This window comes from Macaca mulatta, chromosome 8, assembly GCF_049350105.2.
Source record: "Macaca mulatta isolate MMU2019108-1 chromosome 8, T2T-MMU8v2.0, whole genome shotgun sequence".
NCBI classification, from domain to species: Eukaryota; Metazoa; Chordata; class Mammalia; order Primates; family Cercopithecidae; genus Macaca; species Macaca mulatta.
The window spans coordinates 20,845,428-20,868,669 of record NC_133413.1 but is presented as its reverse complement, the minus strand read 5'-3'; the positions used below and the strand labels follow the sequence as shown (position 1 = coordinate 20,868,669).

The 23,242-nt window shown below is 40.8% G+C and overlaps 1 protein-coding gene across 1 annotated transcript in view; it reads left to right on the top strand.

Moving 5' to 3' along the window:
• PSD3 (pleckstrin and Sec7 domain containing 3) overlaps window positions 1–23,242 on the top strand; it is a 696,970-nt gene that overhangs the window by 4,516 nt on the left and 669,212 nt on the right. The window contains exon 2 of the mRNA XM_028852422.2: window positions 2,517–2,580. The gene's annotated coding sequence lies outside the window, so the exon portion shown is untranslated. The remainder of the gene's footprint in view (window positions 1–2,516; window positions 2,581–23,242) is intronic.

Sequence of the window (23,242 nt, the reverse complement as noted above, 5' to 3'; positions counted from 1 at the left end):
TTTTTGTGCTTAGACAGCAGAGAAAACACAACAGGCCTACTCATTTGAGGAAATATGGAATAGTAAAACTGCCTTTTACTCAGTTTCTTGCTAAATGTATTTTTCACATGATTTTGTACTATTACTTAAAATGAAAACCATGGGAACTATCTTTAACAGGTAGTTTCTGGCAAATGGAACCTTCCACTTTAATTATCTTTGATTTTATTCTGCTTTTACCTGTGTGTTATTGTTGTTATTCCACCAAATATATGCTACTCAAAGTTCAAGAAACTCCCCCCAAATGTTCTCTTTTTCCTCCCTTCAATTTGCATTGACCTTGCCCAAGTTCACCATCACCGTCTGTTCTGGGCGTTACCCCACCTTATCACTAGATGAAGCACACTAGAGGTCTCTGTAAACCCAAGAAATACCAAATCTGGAAAGAATCAGGGTGATAGAGGCAGAAAGCAGAGAAATCCTAGGCAGACAGGAGTGGTCAGGTCCCCAGTGAAACCCCACCTTCAAGTCAAAAATAATTTAAAGTCTGAAGGCCAAGCTACAAGCCCAATCCACGGACTGGGTTGAGAACCTGTCTTCCGTTTGGCATACTTTCCTTTGACTGAGCCCCGCCCTTCAACTATTTTACATATACCTACCCTTCCCTAATTGTTTTTACGCTGTGCCCACCTTTTACTGGTGCTTTTGTTTTAACCTTTTTTTTCATGCTCACAAACCAATCAGCATGCACGCCCCTAGCCCCAGATTCATCCACATCAAGAAGAGATGACCTGACTTTGGCAAAGACAACGTGACCTTACCGTCCCCTCTCCAGTTCCCCTCTCTGCTGAGAGCTGATCTGTCACTCAATAAAATTCTCTGCCCTCATCACCCTTCAATAGTCAGTGTGACCTCATTCTTCTTGGACACTGGACAAGAACTCGGGACCCACCAAGCATGGGTACCCAGAAGGGCTGTAACACTTGCCCTTTGCCCTCGCTGGTGGAGGGCAGCCACCCCAGACAACAGAAGCAGTGGCAGGGCCAAGACAGTCCCAGAGCCATGGGCCAGAACAAGTCAAGGGGCCAACTGAGCTTGCTAACACACTGCAGTCTGTTGGGCTTCGGATGGCAGAACTAAAAGAGCTAATTAGCAAACTAAAACCTCCTCTGGCGCTTTGGAGTCATGGGGCACCCCTGCCTGGGAGCCACTGCGTTCCCCTCAGGGTGACACACCTAGTCTGGCCATGGGCCCTGCATGGAGTTTGCTCCTGTGTCAGCACTCAGAGCAGCCAACTGGGCCCTGCACTCACTTACTCACATGCTCCCGCCTGCCAGGGGCTGAGCACGTTAGGCCAAGTAGATGACGCTCCCCCTGCTGCAAGTCTGACAAAGGGGCCGAGAAAAATCCTGTATCAAGGGTTCAGTCTTTCTGTCTGGTTTTCTTGAGGATCAGCTTGTCATTAGTCTTTGGGTATACCCACATGTGCTAATTTCCTTGGCTGTACTCATATTTGTAAAAACGGCGTAAAAGAAAATAAATGAACATAGTACTTAGAGGAAGAACTTGAGCTTCTCATTACCCAGTGTCTGTAATTCTAGCCTATATTGTATGTGCCCAGTGGGCAAAACTGCTCCCTACAGAACAGGAGGATTTTTCCCAGTTGTAAGATGTTTGTTCAGTACTGATTATGAAAATAAATACTGTAAGATTGTTTGCTTATATCAACGTAGAAGAAGCCAGAAAACAAAAATTTCCATTTTGATACAGAATTGTTAAAGATGAACCTTGTTAAAATATGTTTGCATCTTTAAAATAGGAGACGAAAAATAAACCGTGCTGGGAAGCAAGGACAGAGGATAATAATAAAATGAGACCTTTTGACCTTGTTTATAGAAATGAAATAATTAGGCCCAAAATGGCTTTTCTCTTGCAACCTTCTCATCTCGTGTTTTAACTTGAATGACTGTCAAAATAAACTGCAAGTTTCTGTACCATAAGTAATTGATGTGACATCTGGGGCTCCATCAGAGGCCACTGTTTTTCTAACTTTAGCTAACCAGTGCACTTCCTGTGGCGTGCTTTGGATCAACTGTCAGAGCCAGAGTCCAATTACCCTCTGGCACCTTTTCGAATCTTCTCCTCTTCTCTCTCTCTGTTTGACTTGCAGAAATGTCCCTTCCTGTACTTATATCATTCCTGCACTGAAAAGGCTTATTCTCTTGCCAAATATATATAAGCAGAGAGCTAATAGGGTTAGCTATGTCTATTTGAAAAATTTTAAATCATTTTGCAACTGTCAATTCCTTGTTTGCTTGATTACATGTACGTTTTACACCTTTTCCTTAACAAGTGAGCCAAGATCATGTGTTTTTTCATCCATGGCCTGGAGTCTAGGAGAGAAGGAGGATGAGGAAGAAAATAATTTGAAGATTTTACAGAGAGAAGGGATTGAAATTTTCACTGGAATGGAATGACTGGAATAAACAAAGTCAATCATGCCGGACAGCTTAACTGAAAGTATTTTATATTTTAAGTTTCAGACATAACCCCTCAAAACCAAAGCAAAACTTCTTCAAGGAGCTGACAGATGCAAGCCTGGTAAGTCACTGCTTAGGATTTAAACTTTCATCTGAAGCGGAATACTAGCAAGAATATATTTTAGGAAAAAGTGTTTGGGTCCTTCAAAATTCTGTCTTTGTTATATCCATAACTGTGCAAAGGAAATTCTTGCATAATAGCAGAGGTAATTTGGGGTATTTTGCTAGGCGGCTTTGCGGCATGTTTTCCTTTGGAGGCAGGAGAATCAGGAAAACTTTTTTTGTTTCCCCATCTAAACCTACTCTAGCATAAGATCAAGTGACCAGTGGCACAGTATTTGAGGACTTAGGCAGGTTAATGACCTGTGAATTATGCTTTCTTTCAATATATTCTGAAATATTGGCTGGTTGAATACACAGTTTTCATGAACATACATTGAGGGATGATTTTTTTTAAATAGAAAACTCAAGTTTATCTTGATTCAGATCTAGTTCTGTTTTAATGAAATGGAATAGAAACTTTGATTTTTGCCCTTCATTTAATATCTCATGGTTACAGAGATGGAATCATGGCAAAAGCATTGAGTTGATGACAAATGGATTTCAAAGAAAATTGTGACCAGTAAAAACATTAAGATGTCATGTGTTTCCAAAGAAAGGCTGGACATTGAAACTTCGAAAGACAGAGTTAGAAAAAAAGACCTTTTATTTTCCACTTATAAAAATCTCCTTTGTTTTTGTAATCAAATCTACTAACTTAGCTTCTGTAGAGCCCTTTGCCCTCAAGTAAGTAGGGAACTACCTGAATGTGAAATCATTGCAGTTTATTAAATGTGAAAGAGAGATTTGTTGACCAGACATATTAGATAACCAATTCCATGCAGAGCAGTTGCTAACAGAAAATGTCAGTGTTCCCTTTGAAGGCAAATGATGACCACACAGAATGTGAAAGTTTATAAATAATTGGAAAAAAAAAGATTAGAAAGCATGCAACCTCATGTCACGCTATACATTCTTAAAGAGAATAAACGTTACAGTTAGTGTCATTAATAACAATGACCAAATATCAGTGTGTTAGAGATTGGGTGGAATGTAGACACGGTTTCAGCCTAATTCCATAATCACAATTCTGTTAATGAGCAGGATATAAGCTAGGAGTGAGATTTTAAAAATGAATGTGGGCTGGCAAGGGTGGAGGTGACGAGGTCGTAGGACTGTCTGGGGAATATTTGATGTACTTTTGTAGATATGAAGAGATAAGCGTCTCAGAATAACTCCTTCAGTCATGAGAATGGGATATGTTTTGGGGGGGGGAGGGGGAGGTGGGGTGTAGAGAATAGAGAATTTTATTTTTTTTCCTTACTCATAACAGGATATGCTAAGCCTAATAGTTTCAATATTGCCAAGGATCAAGATGTGATTTTCCCCCTGATCTCTGTCCTTGGAGTTTCATTTTCCTGAGATGGGGAAAGGAATGGAGCCTTTCCACCCGCTTCTGGGTGCTCATCTTCTCTCCAAAAAGGGGAACATGAAATCCCCATGAAGAAATTCTGGCCAAATCAGAGAAACTGTAAGATGTCTATGGGATTTTAAAAGATCCCTCTTTGGATGGGTCTAAGAAAGCCTGTGAACTTCCTGCAATATTATGCAGACTCGCTAGCTGAGGAACCACTTCTTGCATCAGTAGGCTGTTGGAAGGAAAAGCATTGGCTCAAGAGAAGGAGAGAAAAGTCTTTGAACTAAGACTGTCTTTGAAACTAGGGCTGCTTCTGTTCCAGGGCTTACACCCTGTATCTCAGGATATTCATGAACAGAGCCTTTCTGCTTGTGCTTGGTAAAGGGTGTCTGTGTTTGGAGAGAGGGAGACTTCCCTCCCTTAGTAAACAAATACAGGTCAGCCAGGGAGATTTCAGAATGTGGTAACTGGGTTAGTCTTGCCCAGGCTGGGGTAGGGAGTGTCTTGGCTGTGGAGGAACTGAGGTTTTCTGGGGTGACTCTGGTTGGATACAACAGGGATGAGATGAAGACTCAAGTGGAGAATCAGAACCCTGGACCTTTACAATCATAGTAGGGAAGAGAGATGTGTGCAGAAAACCCAACAATCAAGGCAAGGAGAGAAGTTGGAAGCCAGAAGTAAAGTTGGTACTAAAAGAGTCAGAAGCAAAATGAGGCAAGTTGAAAGGAAGGAATGGCCTTGAATGACTCTGACTTGGCTTTGTTTACAGAAAGTGTGTACAGTACATATTGGGGGAGCTAAGCATAGCTATGTTGGCCTAACGGTGCTGCTGCAGCAGATTGGGCAAGTCATTCTCCTGATACCGTGGCTGTGCAAACTCTGCCTAAAGTCTTTTTTTTTTTTTTTTTTTTTTTGGAGACACCTCACTCTATCCCCCAGGCTGGAGTGCAGTGGCACAATCTTGGCTCACTGCAACCTGCAACCTCCGCCTCCTGGGTTCAAACGATTCTTATGCCTCAGCCTCCCAAGTAGCTGGGATTACAAGCAAGTGCCATCACGCCCAGCTAATTTTTGTATTTTTAGTAGAGATTAGGTTTTACCATGTTGGCCAGGCTGATCTCGAACTCCTGACCTCAGGTGATCCACCTGCCTCAGCCTCCCAAAATGCTGAGATTATAGGTGTGAGCCACCGCACCCGACCTAAAATCTTGTATTATGGGCTAAAAGGTATCTATGAAATCTTCTATTCCGACTCCCTCATTTCACACACATAGAGAGTGAAACCCAGGTATTAATTGAATATTTAATAAATAATAAGGGACAGAGCCGACCAGACTGTCTCTTTCTCCCTATCCATTAAGTAGTCAGCTTTGCCACCAGTATCCAGTATCCATCTTGAAACCTTCATGCCCAACCTCACTGGATCTTTCATCCTTGTTTGTGTCTGTCATCACGAGAAGCCCCAGATCCCTGGGTCACCAGTTATCTCCTGTAACTGCTCACCATATAGTTTTGCACGTCTCTCTTTCACCTCATCTTTCATTCCTCCCAACTCCTAAAATCCTTCTGCTGTGTGCCCTTGGAACTCACAATTCATCATCAGCTGACTTCTCCATAGCCTCACAGTGTTTTTCCGAATGCTCCTTTCACTGCTTAACTCAAGTCTGCATCTCCTTTGAGGGCTCTGCTTCTCCTGCACCTGTCTCACATTGTGGGGGGGGGGAAGGTGTCCTCTGTGCCCTCATTACTCCTTGCACACTTTCTCCCTTACCCTAAGATCTCCCACTTTTGAAGTCCATGCCATCAGACTGCTTTAAATCCCATGCCATCAGACTGTGTCACCCACCACCTCTCGTTGCTGAAGTCATCAACCTCTGTCAAGTATATTGTAAGGTGTAAAATCTCAAGTGCTGCCTTGATGTCTCTGAGTCTCACAGGGCCCCAAAGGCCTGACCATGAATGAACTTACTTTGACCAGATACACCCCTCCCCCAGTGGGAAAGGTTCCCCATCCACCTAGTTCCCTTACCAGCCAGACAGCTGCACTCCACCTGTTCAACCTTACAAGTTTCATTTGCCTGCTAGTCTGTGAAGTGATTCAAATAAACCAGTTATGTCCTCCCATGAGAATGAAGGGGTACCTCATCCTTCTGTTACTACAAAACTTGTCTCCCACAGTCTGCTGGTTCACTCAATTTCTGAGTGCGACCCCTGTGTGACCCTGTTCTGGAAGGCATGCAGTGTCCGGCGCTGTGAGTATATGTGACAGATAAAGTGCTACCAATTCCGTCTGTCCAGTGCTGGGTATCTGGTGTTCAGTCACCTCACACTATTTAAGGCAGGAGAGCCCTCTTTCATCAGTGGAGTGAATAGGAGGTTATCAGAACAGTCAAGCTCCCCTATTTTTGGATCACTTTTAGCTCCTGAATCACTATCACTCTTTTGAATACTTTTCCTACATTACTTCTTGTTGATGTCAATATATGCATAGGTGATTCTTGCAATGTCCTGGTTTGTCAGTACCTTTAGTTACTGGTCTTGTCCTCAGCCCTGTCTCAGCCATTCACTTCCATATTGTTACCAACAAATCCAGATCTCCATGTATCTCACACATCCCATTCTCCAACCTCCACCTCCTGTGTTTCTAGTTCACTCCTTCTAGCACCTTCATTCCAAAGTGAAGACCCCCCAGTGAGATCTCCATTCCATTGATTTTGTCACCTATTCTCTTCTTTATTTATTCCCATCTTGTCTTCCCCACCAACTTACCCAATTAAAATTCTATGGCTAGTTGTTACAATCACTCATTTGCATAAAGCCTCCTCTTCACTTGCATATTCTTCTCTTTATTCATCTTATTTATGAAAATCATAAGTCTGGCTAAACACTCCCATCACTCTACTCTGCTCCTGCATTTGTGCAGCTGAGCCTGGCTCACACATACTCACATTACACGGTCTCACTTTAAATTCATGACCACCATCCTCAAGCAGGCCTTTAATACTACCGGTCATTATACTGTATTTCCCTAGTTCACATATTCTCCTTCTCTCCTACAGAACTGTTTCCTGCCTTTTCTCTTAAAACCTTCATTTTTTTTCCCCTAAGCTATCTCTCAGTTGATGGCCTTGTTTTCTGAGGAAAACTGAGGCCAGTAGCAGAGACCTTCTGAAATCCTCCTACTCATCTAACCGGTAAGCATGTGAACCCACACTCCTTGCTCCATGAGGTCCCCATGCTTCTTTCTAAAGATAACACCTGTCCATATGAAGTAGATCCTATTACCTACCACCATTTAAAGGTATTTCCACAGAAATTATTCTCCTCTTCTCCAATTTCACCACTATTCTTCTTTACTGAATCCTTCCCATGAGAAAACAGGCTTTATCTCTCTTGTTTTAAAAAATCAATTCTTAATTGACCTCATTTTTTCCTCACCAGTTCTCTGATTTTCTTTACAAATTTCTCAAAAGAATTATCTTCTCCAATCCTTATCCTATGTCCTCTTGAAGTCTACTGCAATCAGACTTTTATTCATACCACTTCAGCACACCATTCTTGAAAATATCAGTAATAACCTTGGTATTACCAAACACAGTGATCAATTCTCAGTCTTACTCAACAGTTGGCAGCATTTGACCCAAGTGATCACTGCATCCTCCTTGATACACTTTTTTCCCTTTACATTTTCTGTACTCTTCCAATTTTCCTTCTATCTCATTGGCTGTTCTTTCTCAGTCTCCTTGGCTGTTTCCTCCCTGACATCTTTACTACGAGTGCCCCAGGGCCTGGTTCTTATACCTCTTCTTCTTCTGCTTATATGCTCTCTCTTTGGGTGACATAATCCAGCCTCATGTCCTTAAATACCAGTTATATGTTGATAACTCTCAAATTTATACATCCAGCTGGAAACTTTCCCTTGAACTTAAGACTCTTTTATCTAGCTACCTACCTGACATCTCACTTGGATGTTGTATTGCTTAGGGTTCAATCAGAAGATCAGAACCACTATGAGTGATAGGAAGTGAGGGAATTAGTTCAAGGATTAGAACCTATCTAGGTGTCAGGGGTGCTGGAGAAGTTTATGAGAAGCTATTGGCTTGGCATCTGGTGGTGGACCTGAAGTTGTTGTAGGTCACCTGGACAGGTAATTGAGAGGGAGGACTGGACCTGAAGTTGAAGAAAGCAGGATAAACTGGAATCCACAATGATAAATGATAAACTAAAACCACATTTGTCTCCCTCTGCATCCATACATGGATGACCTGTCAAACTCACTGGGGACATTCCAACCTTAGAGCTTTCATAAGGCTGTTCCATCTGTCTGGAACTCATTACCTCAGCTGCTAACAAAACTTTGTCTGTCACCTAATTCAGGACTTTGCTTACATAGCACCTCAGTAAAACCTACTCTGACTACTCCATTTAAAATTACAGTTTCCCTATTCCCCATGCCCCAGCTAGCCCTATTTCCTAACTAGCTGCATATTTTTTCAGTAGCAATTACTACATTTTAAGATATGCTTTACCTATTATTATGTTTATGTCTGCTTCCTCCAACTAGAAATGTAAGCCCAACAAGGGCAGGGGTTTTGAAGATTTTGTTTCACTGATGTATTTCAGTTGCCAGACCCTGGCAGAGTAGATGCTCAATAAAAACTTGTATGAACTGAGTGTTATCAGTTTATGCCTCCCCATTAAGTTGGAGAAAGGAGATATTGAAAAAGTTATGTTGTACATTTCTTCATTTATTGGAAGCAACTCTTTCTTCATCATTCCAGGGAATTTCTGTAAGGAAGATAACCCTCTCCATTGTTTAAAGCCTTTGGTCATAGCATGTTTTCTTTTTACCTAACTAAATTTTAGCTGCAAGTTTTCCTTCTTTTTAGTCACCCTGGGGGCATATATGTATTGTAAATCTAAAGAGATTTATTGGTCCACTTTCTCAGCCTTGGAAATGCTGTGTTCTGGGTTTGTTTAACCTAATTTACAGTTTCTAGAGTTTCTAGCCCTTGAGAAAGGTTGTGAAGAAGGGAAAGGCAATCACTTGCAGGAGAAATACTACACTGTTTTCTATCTCTGTAACAGAGAGGTTGGAGGAAAGAGAACAACTGCAATTTATTGGAACAAGAACTTCCTAGAAAGTAAGACAAGCAAGTGCTAATGATCCCTAGCAATAGTTGCAAATCCCAGAGACAGTATCTGATGTGGTTGGCTCTGTGTCCCCACCCAAATTTCATCTTAAATTGTAATCCCCATAATCTCCATGTGTCAACCTGGTGGGAGGTGATTGGATCACGGGTATGGTTTCCTCCATGCTGTTCTTGTGATAGGGAGTTCTCACAAGATCTGATGATTTTATAAGTGTTTAACAGTTCCTCCTTCACATGCTGTCTTGGCTGCCACTACGTAAGACATGCCTGCTTCCCTTCCACCATGATTGTAAGTTTCCTGAGGTCTCCTCAGCTATGCGGAACTGTGAGTCACTTAAACCTCTTTTCTTTATAAATTACCCAGTCTCTAGTAGTGTCTTTATAGCAATGTGAAAATGGACTAATACAGTATCCTTTGTCAGTGGAAGGCAGAATGAGGACAGGCTTATTCGGGAGAGTTTGTAGCTGAAATCACATGTTATTAAAGCCACTTAAATATATCATATGACTATCCCATGGCGTGTTGCATCACATTATACTCTAGTGACTTATGTGACTGTTTCTTTCACTAGACCAAATACTCTCCAAAGCTGGGATGAGGTGTTTTTCCTCTTACCCTCCCCATGCCTGGCCAAGTACCAGCACCTGGAGGCAACTCAGCAGGGACCTATTGGGTGAACAGCAAATAAATAAAGTATCTCCTTGATTAGCATTTGGCAAGAATTATTCATTATCATGCAACATGATTCATTCAACTAGGACAAGGAAGGATGCTGGAAAGGGAAAATAGTATTTTTTGAGGGTCTATTGTGTTATTCATGTAAAATAGCTTGCATGGTACCTTTTGCATGCCTGGAATTCTTTACATGGTGGCTGTTTTTATTTTCTTATTTAATTTTTACTAACTTCAAGAGGTGGGTGTTATATCTCCTTTTTGACAAGTAAGGAAATGTTGGCTCAGAGGAAGGATATATCCTTTAGGGCCGCTTAACCAGGGAGCATCAGAGACAGAATTCAACCCCAAGGTTACGTACTTTCCCCAATCCTATTGTTCCTCTGTGGTCTCCAGGAGGGACCATGGGGAGCACATGACAGATGTGTATGTGGATATGTGAAATACATATTATACATACATGTAGGCAATATTCACAATAGACATGGAAAGGAAATGCAAAAACTCATCTCTGGTATCTTTTCACTTCTTATGACCCAACTCCTGGGTCCTTCGCCTTACTTCTGGACACCTGGTGCCTCATCCTTTTCTGATGTCCTCACCCTCAGCAATCATTCTGTTATTCAACTTCTCTGAGCTTCAATTTTCTCATCTGCAAAATGAAAATAATTATATTCCCCTCACAGATTCATTGTAAAGACTAAGTAAGAATAAAAAGCTAACATCTATTGAGTGCTAGTTATATACCAGATGCTATTCCAAGCATTTATAAGGACTAATGTATTTAGTTTTCACAACAACCCTGTGACTAGCTATAATTACTGTCATCATAGTCACTTAATGAGTGAAGGAGCTGAATGCCAGAGATTAAGTGACTCTCCAAGGCCACCTAGCCAACAGAGCAAAGATTTGAACCTGGGCAATCTGGCTCCTTGGGTCATCATACCATTTCATCTATGCCGTATTAATTAAAAACATAATCTGTCTCTTAAAGATAGCCTCTAAGATAATAATAAAAATAGCTATCATTTACTGAATGTCAACTTAGGCCAAACATGGTGCTCACTACCACACACGGGTCTCCCAGTAGGTCTCCAGTTTCTCACAGCATGATTATAAGTGTTAAATGACATGAAAAATACCCACATATAACAGGAGATTAATATATACTAGGTCTAATTTCCACCCAGAGATAACCAGTATTAATATGTTTTTATAGAAACTTCTATAAGTTTTTCTATACCTATTTACAAATACGTGAAAATAGATTATTTTGTATGTTCTAGTTTTTTTACTTCCCAAAATACCATGAATGTTTTTCCATGTCAATATTCATCAACAACATGCATTCTCAATAGGTTTCATATCATCCCCAAGTTGGCAAAAAGGTATTGTTTGGGGTGAAAAAACTTAGATATTACAATGATCTGTGGCTCCTCCAAAGGGCCATAGTACATAACAGATATATATTTGTGGTCTTAAAATTTCATGGGGAATAAGGGGTTGGTGGGTGACAATTAGGAAAAAAAGAGTCCAAAAAGGCTCAGATATGGTTTGGCTATGTCCTTACCCAAATTTATCTTCAATTGTAGCTCCCATAATTCCCACATGTTATAGGAGGGGCCTGGTAGGAGGTAATTGAATCACGGGGGTGGGTCTTTCCTGTGCTGACTCCTGATAGTGAATAAGTCTCACAAGATCTGATGGTTTTATAAAGGGGAGTTGCCCCGCACAAGCTCTCTTTGCTTGCCTCCATGTAAGATGTGACTTTGCTCCTCATTCATCTTCCACCATGATTATGAGGCATCCCCAGCCACAGTTAATTGACTGTGAGTCAATTAAACGTCTTTCCTTTATAAATTACCCAGTCTTGGGTATGTCTTTATTAGCAGCATGAGAACAGACTAAACCAGGCTCTTTAGAGAGATAATAATTTTTAAAATTTTGAAAAACACTGATCAACAGCATCATTTTACATAACAGGGCAGCATTCATTTGGGATGAATACACTATGATTTATTTATCTGAAATTCTGTTATTGAAAATTGAGGATGATGCCAATTTATAGCACTGTAAACAATACTCCAATAAACATCCTTACAGTAAATATTTTTTGCATCTTTTCAGTTATTTCATTAAGAGCAATTGCCGAAAGAGGAATTGAAGGTTGAAGGATGTTTCAAGGCTTTCAGTATGTAGTCAGGCCTCTAATTCAGGCATTTTTCAGAGAAATTTTCAATTCTAGTTATACTTACAACTGGAGAAAAGAGAAGACATTTTTTCATACAACCAAGGTTAATAAATTCACTACTAGTGTGAGATTGTACTTTAAAACGCCACTACAAACAACTGTCTCTCAAAATGCTTTTCTCTGGAATGTTCTGAAATATCGTCACTTAAAATATTGCATTATCAGTAAGAAGAACTTCCTGTCTAACATAACCTGATGGTGATATATTTGTGCGTTTTTGTTATGTAACCAGAGCCTTCAGTACGCTGAACTCAAAATGATTCAAGCTGAAAACAACTTGATCCTTTCCACCCACTGTATCCTTCAAACTTACTGTTTCTTCCCAGAAACTTGCAGACTCAGATGGATCCTATAGCTTTTCCATGCCCTTCTATTTTTCAAGAACAAAAAGTCTTCTAAAACTATTAGTTTCCAGGACAGTCTCATGTCAGTAGTTGATTGTCTCATCTGACAGTCAAATCTGAAGCCTCATTCAAAGGGGTAGCTCCACCAAGATGGTGCCACTGCACTCCAGCCTGCCTGACAGAGCAAGACTCTGACTCCAAAAAAGGGGGGCTGGGTCTGAGTTGGGGGGAAAGCTTCTTATTCTCCTGAGCCTGCTTCATCTGGAAAGCCTACATTGGGGTGGCTTCCTGTTAGTAGGGTACCAGGATTTTGATTTACTCGAGTATGATAAGATGTGCAGATGCAGACATGACTGTCAGGCAAGAGGAAGTGTTTACTCTCAGTTCCCCAAAGGCAGGAGTCAGGACAGGCCATGCCAGGAAGCACCAGGGTTGGTCCGAAGGCAGAGGGAGCGAAGGGAAAATGTGGACAAGCACCTTTGTTCTAGTTTCTGTGGAAATGGGCAAGGCAGGGTGGGCAGGCTTAGGCTGGCTGGTTTGAGCAATTTCTGAAGGCTCTGGGGTGATGAAGGCTGTCTCTAGTTTTCTGGACCCAGGCCCTGGCGTGATTAGGGCAAGGGCTAGTGGCTTGGAGTGTGAAAGTCTGATAGAGGAGGTGATGGGCTGAGGGCTTTGGATTGGTTGCTTTGCACATGAAAGGCACGTTCCCATATGAGTCATTTACTATCTTTTTGTTGTTGTTGTTAGACAGTCTGGCTCTGTCACCTAGGCGGGAGTGCAGTGGAGAGATCATGGCTCACTGCAGCCTCAACCTCCTGGGCTGAAGCGATTCTCCTATCTCAGTCTCTTGGGTAGCTGGGAATATAGGCTTGTGCCACCATGCCCAGCTAATTTTTGTATTTTTTGTAGAGATGGGGTTTCATCATGTTGCCCAGGCTGGCCTCAAACCCCTTGGCTTCCCAAAGTGCTATGATGACAGGCATGAGACACCGCACCCAGCCTCATTTACTATTTTTAGGAATTGGCTAACCCTGGAAGAGGCAGTCAGCAAGACCCCTGGTATCAAAACATCAGAAATCTAGATGAATGCACGTCTGTTCTTTGTTCCCATCTTGCTCTCCTGCTTGATCCCTGCCCAGACCCCTGACTCCCCCCACCCTAGACAGCTCATCACTTTGGCCCTGGGAAGGGGAGATGAGGCAAAGCACAGCTCCTGGTGGCCCAGCCCCAAGCTCATCCGTGTGAGCACTCTCTGAGTGTGGTGGATCCCCACAACCCACTCCTTTTCTGAGAGGTAGGGAGGCTTTTATGAGTTTTTAAGGAATCCCCTTTGGGTACCTCCAACTGCATTCCTGCCAGATGAGGTAGATCTTGACTTTCCTGGATGGCCAGTTTCAACCTCTTTTAACCCTGAGTTCCTTTGACAAAGGTCTACCTCCAGTCCTTTCTGTGGGGGGTGCTAGGCTTGCCCTGGATGAAGGCCTTTGAAAAGCATCCTTCTTTGTAAATGACAATGTCCAGCTGTGGGCTATCCCCTTGGCCCAAGGGAAGAATGTGTTCCTGAGCCCGCCACTGGTGGAAGGTACTGTACACCAAGGCACCATGTCAGGCTGACCTGGCCTTGCCGTTGCGACCCACTCCTTATGCTTGTGCCAAGCTCTCCACCTGGTTCTGATGCAGAGCAGGAGAGCCCCGAACTTGGGAGGCTTCACCCTGGAAAGAATTCAAGGGTGAGCCAGTGGTGTTAGGCAGCAAAGTTTATTGAAGCGGCAGTGTGCAGCAGCAGCAGAGGTCCTGCTCCTTGCAAAGCAGGGCTGCTGCATGGGCAGTTTCTCCAGAGTAGCACCTTAGAGGCGGTTCTGCAGTCATACTTATACCCACTTTCAATTATATGTAAATTAAGGGGTGGATTATGCAGAAATTTCTCCAAAAAGGGTGGTAACTTCCAGGTCATCAGGTTGTTGCCATGGAAAGGGATCGTAACTTCCAGGAGTTGCCATGGCAATGGTAAACTGAAATGGCATCCTGGTAGGAGTGCCATGGAAAGGTACTTCTGCTTCCTCTCTGTTTTAGCTAGTCCTCAATTTGGTCCGGTGTCTGAGCCCCACCTCTGGAGTCACATCCCACCTCCTGCCTCAGCTCTACTGCAGCTGCCTTCCCACTGTGGTGGGGTGAAGCTCCCCTCCCCCACCCGCACGTGGGACAAAGGTGGGAGGGGAGGCCCCGGCACATCCCCACATGGCCCAGAGAAATCCTCGCTCTCTTCCTCTTTGCATTCAGTCCTTTTGCAGCTCCAACTGGCTGAAGGTTAAACTTTGTAAAAGCTGCCTCTGGCTCTTACATGCCTTGTGTAGGTGCTCTTTGGAATTTGACAGTCCCTGGAACCCCTTATTTCTCAGTCTTTGAGGCAATACTGAAACAAAACAGGTCACATCCTGATATCCTGTGAAAATTAAAAATAAAAACCACTAAAGAGAAAGGGAAACAGCCATTAAATATGATGAAATGTGCTGAGACTCCCTAAGCTTTCAGAGGAAAACCACATTTACCATCTAAAAGGCAAGTCAAACACTAATTTTTCAATAATCAAATTACAGCAGCAGTTATGCCTCATTGGCTCAGTAATTCAATGCCACACCTACACTCACCAATCAGCTTAGATAGCTCTTCTGTATCAAAAGTATATAACTCAATATTTTTATTATTGGTTGCTACTTCAATCAAGGCGAGAGTTTGGTGTTATTTATTGGAAATCATATCCAATGGTGATGCTTTGGGCCTTGGCAATATCAAATGATAAAATTATGGTTTTCAAATGTCTTTCAAGTCCCAATTTTCTTTAGATAAATTTGATTGGTCAGTTGTTCTTAAAAGGAGCACTGTTTTGACTCACAGAGTAATTTCTATCCAATGACTTCTTTGACATTTCCATTTAGAGCCAAGCTACAACAACTGATGAAGAACTGAGAATCGCAGCTCCATTTTTATTCCCAGAGTGTGTTTGCTTCTGGTAGTATGGTTTTTTTTTTATTATTATTATTGATTATCTTCACTTGTAGCGACTAGATTTTTTAAAACCTGGATTAATTTCATGGAAATTCTCGTATTGGTTAAGTAATTGTTGGCTAAAAATGCAGGCACTGTGTCTCGTTGTTACAAATTACAGTATAAAGAGGCAGCCAGGTAACTTGAAATTACAAATGATTTGTATGAAATTAAACAACATCTCTTGAGTTCTAGAATTCATTTCCAAAACTTAAACTGTTTTTCAACTGCTATTCCTGAGTTTCTTTATGAGTTACATTCAGTAGGAAATTAGATTTTTTTTCACTTCGTAAGGATCGAAATCAGTCTCAATTATCTATTGTTGCATAACGACCCCCAAATGGTGTTTCAAAGCCATGACTGTCATGCAGTATTCCTCTTGGTTTTTGTGACCAGGAATTTGGAAATGGCTCCGTGGAGTATTTCTGCCTCACCTTCCCTCTTGAGGTTGCAGTGTGATGGTGGCTGCCGTGGGATCAGCGGTGTGCTGGCTGGCGCATGCAGGCATGGGTGAGGCATCTCTCTCTTGGTGTGGTCTCTCTTCCTGATTAGTTTCTGTTTCCTCACAAGCAGGACAGCCTCAGCTTCTTACATAGTGGTTCAGAGCTCCAGAGGCTACTTCTTCTCAATCTGAAGACTTGCCAGCTAAAGAGACAATTTATCTGCTCTCACATGTGCAACCTGCAATAGGGCGGATGGCATAGGATAGCTGCTATAGATGCCACCATTCCAAAAGGCAGTCAACCAGGAGTGGTGGTTCACGTCTGTAATCCAAGCACTTTGGAAGGCAGGAGGATCGCTTGAGACCAGGAGTTTGAGACCAGCCTGGGCAACATAGCAAGACCCCATCTCTACAGAAAATTTAAAAATTAGCCAGATGTGGTGGCATGCGCATGTAGTCCTAGCTACATGGGAGGCTGAGGTCTGCAGAAGTCTGCGGGCCCAAAGGTCTCATTTTAGTTTATAATGTTTCCATCCTTTTCTGCCCCAGTTGATGTTTCTGCTAGCACAATTCATCTAAAAACTCTGTGACTGTGTAATAAACCATACTGGGATACTCAGTATGGAAATGCAAAAAAGTCCTGACATATATGAAAAGGAGCTTACCTTTGCTCAAAGTAAGAGAAAGACACTTTACAATTTACTAAGAGAGCCTGTAGGAGGTTCTAGACGTCTGATAATTTTCTGTTTCTTCATCAGTGTGCTGGTTACACAGATGTGTTTGGTTTGTGAAGTTTCTATCTGTGCGCATATATATACTTTTCTATGTGGATATTACATCCGTAAGAAGTTAAAAAAGCAAACAACACTGAGATACCATATCTCTGCTTATCAGATAGGCAGACATCCCAAAGTTAGATAACATATCCTCTAGAGGAGGCAGTGGGGAAACAGGAACTCAAATATCTAATTTGCATAACCCCATACAGTGGTATTTTACAATATCTAGCAAAATTATATATACATCCATCCTTTGGCCCAGCAGCCCCACTTCTAGAAATCTCTCCCAGACACATGTGCAAAATTATGAAATGACCGCGTGCCCAATGCTGCTCACTGCTGCACTATTTGAAATAGCAAAGGACTGTAAACAACCCAGTGTCTATCAATAGCAGTCTGATGACTACAACTTTCACAACAAGGATTATTATGTAGCCATAAGAGGAAAGAGAAAGATCCTGTACCCTGCCATAGAGTTCTCTCTCCTGGATATTGCAGAGTTTAAAACTGCGAGCTGTGGAATCGTGTTAAAAGAGGAAGCAAATGAAACTCAGATGAGTTAATTCACAGTTTCAAAAATAAACAGATGAAGAATAAATAAAACCAGTAAAAAATGGTTACCAAAGGGAGGGGAAGGAACGGGATAGAGAGGACAAAGGTGAATCTTGTTTTATAATCTTCAGAAATATGAAAACAGTGATCGTAACATTTGTCATTCTAACTGGGACACTTCTGAATGTGAAAGGAGTGATGTTAATAATTACTCCAGGACAGCAGGTGTAAACTGGATGGAGCTGGGCCAGCCAGGACCTCTGACTACCATAGATTGGATGTTATTAAGGAATTACTCGTAATTTTGTTGGAGGTAGTAGTATCAGTTATAGAGGCTGATATAGAGGAGTTTTCACAGATGAAAACTCCATCATGTGTGGAATTTGCTTTCAAACTTCACTTCTCAAACTTGTGCATGCATCAGAATCACTTGGAGAGCCCATTAAAACACAGAATACCAAGTCACACCCCCAGAGGTTCTGATTCAGAAGGTCTGTAGTGGAAATGAGGATTTGCATTTCCAAAGGGTTCCTGCTGCTGCTGATGTTGCTGGGTTTCAGACTGACCTTGAGTAGCGCTATTTTAAAACACTGCACTTCAAATCTGTGTGTGTATGCCCCCATATACAACTACACATATGTATGTATGTACACAAACACACAGACATACATGGACACATATGGTCAGCTCTCTGCCTCCATCTGTGTGTGTGTGTGTGTGTGTGTGTGTGTCTGTGTGTGTGTGTTTAAATAAGGGAATAGCTGCAGTGAGACTGGCAAGGCATTGATCAATTTTGAATTTGAATGGTGAGTGCAGTCAGCGCTCCATTACTGCAGGTTCCGCATCTGCAGGTTCGACCAACAGCAAATGGGAAATGTTCAGAAAAATTAAAAAATAACAATATAACAACAAAAATAATACAATTAAAAATACAACGTAAGAACCATTTACATTGTATTGGTGTTACAAGTAATCTAGGGGATGATGTAAAGTATACAGGTGTTCGTAAGTTACATGCTAATACCATGCTATTTCATATGAGCGTCTTGCGCATCCCTGGATTTTGGTATCCATGGACTGTCCTGGAGCTGCTCCTCCCTCATACTGGGGGGCAGCTGTCCATGAAATTATTTTACTATTCTTTTTACCTTGGTGTTTATTTGAAATTTTCCTTAATAATAAATTTGTTTTGCTTTATTTTTTCAATTCAGGAGGTTGAGGTCCAACTCAAATGAGACCTCATATATTCCCTTAATCCCTTTGGTTAGAACAGAGTAAACAGTGTAAGTTTTCTTTATTTCCATAAGAATCTTATTTATACTTCCACTGCAGTGAAAGCCAATAAAAATGAAACATAAAAAATTTACCCTAAATATTATTATCCATGATCCAAATTTAATAATTATGCATACACCATTATGACGCAATGTGATGAAAAATCTACAGAATTCGATCAGAGGGTGAATCTATATTTTAAAATAGATGTTGAAATTTGAAGATTAATATACAAAAGCTTTTCCCCTCCAACTTCTTATTTAATGTAGATGGAGCTCTTTTAATTGTTCCCTGGAACCACTATGCCTCTGTTATAACTTTCCTGAAGTTACATTCTCTTCCCTATTCTGGGCAGTATTTCTGTTCCTAGACCTCTTCCCTCCTCTTCTTCCTCATAATTTTTTTTTTTTAACTTTTAGAGACAGATTCTCATTCTGTTGCCCAGGCTGGAGCTCAGTGGTGCAATCATGGCTCACTGTAGCTTCTACCTCCTGGGCTCAAGGGATCCTCCTGCCTCAGCCTCCCAAGTAGCTGTGACCACAGGTGCATACCACCACACCTGGTTAATTGAAAGAAAAATTTTTTTAGAGACAGGGTCTTGCTATGTTGCCCACGCTGGTCTCAAACACCTAGCCTCAAGAAATCCTCCTGCCCTAGTCTCCCAAGTGGCTGGTTTTACAAGCATGTACCACTACAACCAGCTTATTTTTGTTTTTATTTTGTAGAAAGAGTATTGTTATGTTCCCCAGGGTAGAAATGGCCTAAGCGATCCTCCCACCTTGGCCTCCCAAGGTGCTGGGATTACAGGTATAAGCCCCACCCCAAGCCTCCTTCTCTTTGATTGATTCAGCCCCTTTGTAGGTGCTTAATCTTTTACACCATCCTTTCTGCCTTTCTAAATATATATTTTATTACATTTGTGAGTCAGGTTTTACATCATCTGTTCTTAGTTTACAAAGTGATTGGGGTATTTTACTTTTCTTCTCTTGAAATTAATTTGAATTTATGTAAAGCTTTTAGATGGTCTTTTTAAATATGAGGTATGATCAGTAGATTTTTACAGAAAAAAAATATCCCCACCATCAACATGGCAGACCCCATCTTTAAGCTTCTGTAAAGTTTCTGGTTTCTTACATGTAGTCCTGGTGATAGCTTGTCATTTGCTGGAAACATGAACTTTTATGATAAACCATGCAATTCCCACTTATGAACAGTTTCATTCCTCATTCCCCACATCCTGAAGACTGTATAACCCAGCATACTATGGTAAAATGTGGCACTACTTTATGATTGTTACAGAAATTTATATTTTGTGACAATTACAAAAGAGTGGACCATGACTCACAGTTTTTACTAGAGCCTCACTTCAGGGGAATTTATGAATAACAGGAACGAAGCAACATTTTGACATATGAAACCTCAACAGAAGCTTCTTAAGTTCAAGAGATCTATTTAGGAAATGAAAGCAAACATAAAGTTCCCCTACAGTTTCCATCTCATGTTCAGCTTTGCAGTTCGTTCTTTTCCAATATACATTCATATGTCTGAAGTTCTAATGGGAAATTTTTGGTTAATAGTAATCCCTACGCACATTTAAACAAGGAGTTTAATATCTTTACAATGCTGGCTTTCACATGACTTCTCTGAAAAAGAAAACCACATCCCACAGGTTTCTTAGGCAGAAGATATAAGCCAACTATCAGAGTAATCAATCATTGTTTGCTTAATCACTCCTAAAATGACAATAGCAGCAGCTAACATTTCTACACTACTTGCTTTCTCATAGACACGTTCCTAAGTGTTTTATATTACATGTAATTTATTTGACATTAATCATGTAACTTTCACAACTATCTTTTGAGGTAGAGACTCTAAATAATTATCGGAGATAAAAATAAATAAATTTGGAGAGAAATAAACTTGCCTTAATATGCTCATGTGTAAAATGAGTATTTCAGCTAATCTGATGGTGAGACAATAATGGAAGGCATAACAAAATACCTTAAATTTTTTTTCTGAACAGATTTTTTTTCTATATCGTTTATTTTTTGAATGAAGAAACTAAAGGTTGCTATGGTTATATAACCCACTGTAAGCTCCAAGTGGCAGAGATAGGTGCTTCGGCTCTGATTCATTAATTATTTGGCCACTGCCATATTTATGAATCTACATGTGCTTTTTTAACAGCACATGTCATCAAAAGCTGAGATCACAAGATTTCCTGCCCATTAAAATCTCAGAGTGAATGTATTTCCTAAATTGGCTTTTCATAACCTTCTATTTGTGCCTTTTTCTTTTCTTTTTTTTTTTTTTTTTTTGAGATGGAGTCTCGCTGTGTCGCCCAGACTGGAGTGCAGGGGCACTACCTCGGCTCACTGCAACCTCTGCCTCCCTGGTTCACGCCATTCTCCTGCCTCAGGCTCGCAAGTAGCTGGGACTACAGGTGCCCTCAACCACGCCCGGCTAATTTTTTTCTATTTTTAGTAAAAATGGGGTTTCACCGGGTATCTTTTCTTTCTTATTTTAAGTTCCGGGGTACATGCGCAGAACATGTGGGTTTGCATAGCTAGGTAAGCGTGTTACATAGGTAAATGTGTACCATGGTGGTTTGCTGCCCCTGTCAACCCATCACCTAAGTATTAAGCCTGGTATGCATTAGCTATTTTTCCTGATGCTCTCCCTCCCCCTACGACAGGCCCCAGTGTGTGTTGTTCCCCTCCCCATATCCGTGTGTTCTCATTGTTCAGCTCCCACTTACCAGTGAGAACATGCGGTGTTTGGTTTTCTGTTCCTGCAGTATCTAAACAGATATTTTAAGAAACTACTGTATTGCTTGGCTAAAAACACATATCGGGTGTGACATGATCTCAAAATATTCAGGAATAAATGGTTTCACCCATTTAAGAAGTCTCTTAGGACTAAAATTTACAATGTTAAGCAAACAAGTTATTTGATGCCACATAAAAATTGAAGTTGAGGGAAAGCATTCAAAGGAAGTAACTGAATTGCAACTCTTTCATGATAGAACGAAAGGAGGACATGTGAAAATGCAGTGCGTGCCATGGTTTTTATCCTTTTTCTTTTTTTCTGCTACCCATAAGGAAGAGAGCACTTAAAGTCTTGGAGCACAGAGGAAGAAAAGTAGCTTCCTCCTACAGCAGAAGATTCGGGGAATTCAGAGTCCCGGGGTAATGAGAAGATAGAGAAAGAGGAAGTCCTAGTCATTAGAGTAAGGAGGTAATGAAGGGTCTGACAGCTAAAGCAAACCAGGTTATTTTGTATATATAATGTATATATATAATGTTTCCTGTCAAGTCAGATTGTTTTGTATAAATAATGTATATGTCTGAGATAGTCTCTGATCTTTAGGCTTAGTGAGTCTTTTCTTAAAAGTCAGAAATAGTAAGCATGAATTCTACCAAAATATAACCTGGGTGTTTGAGTTTCTTCAAGGCTTTCTCTATATCAGATTTTTAGTTATGCTTTCATATAACAAAGCTTTTTTTTTAAAAAAAATAATTACAATTTTTATTTTAGATTCAGGGGGTACATGTGCAGGTTTGTTACCTGGGTATATTGGGTGATACAGTCTCTATTGTTGTCAGTTTTATGTCCGTGAGTACCATTGTTTAGTTCCCACTTATAAATGAAACATGCAGTACTTGGTTTGTGTTCCCGCATTAATTTGCTTAGGATAATCAGCTGCATCCATGTTGCTACAAAGGACATGATTTCATTCTTTTTTATGGCTGCATAGTATTCCATGGTGCATACATACCATATCTTCTTTATCGAATCCACCACTGGTGGGGGCGTAAGTTGATTCCATGTCTTTGCTGTTGTGAATAGTGCTGCAGTGAACATATGAGTGTATGTGTCTTTTTGGTAGAATGATTTCTTTTGGATATATCTGTAATATCCAGTAATAAGATTGTGGGGTCTAATGGCAGTTCTGTTTTAAGTTCTTTGAGACACCTAAAACTGCTTTCCACCATGGATAAACTGATTTATACCCACCATCAGTGCATAAACATTCCCTTTTCTCTGTAGCCTCACTAGCATCTGTTGTTTTTTGACTTTTTAATGCTAGCTATTCTGACTGGTATGAGATGGTATCTCATTGTGGTTTTGCTTTGCATTTCTCTGATGATTAGTGATGTTGAACATTTTTTCATATGTTTGTTGGCTGCTTGTGTGTATTCCTTTGAGAAATGTGTTCATATCTTTTGCCCATTTTTAATGAGGTTATATGTTTTTCACTTGTTCAGTTTACTGATAAATTCTGAATGTTAGACCTCTGCCAGATCCATAATCCGTGAATATTTTCTTTCATTCTGTAGATTATTTGTTTATTTTTATTATAGTTTATGTTGCTGTGCAGGAGCTCTTTAGTGTAATTAGATCTGATTTGTCCATTTTTGTTTTTGTTGCAATTGCTTTTAAGGTCTTAGTAATAAATTATTTCCCAAGGCTGATGTCCAGAATGGTTTTTCTTAGATTTCTAGATTTTCTTCTATGGTTCTTACAGTTTTAGGTCTTAAATTTAAATATTTAATCCATCTTGAGTTAATTTTTGTATGTGGTGAAACTTAGGGGTCCAGTTTCAATCTTCTGCATTTGGCTAGCCAGCTATCCCAGCACCATTTGTTGAATAGTGAGACTTTTTCCCATTGCTTATTTTTGTTGACTTCATAGGAGATCAGATGGCTATAGGTGTGTGGCTTTATTTCTGCGTTCTCTGTTCTGTTCCATT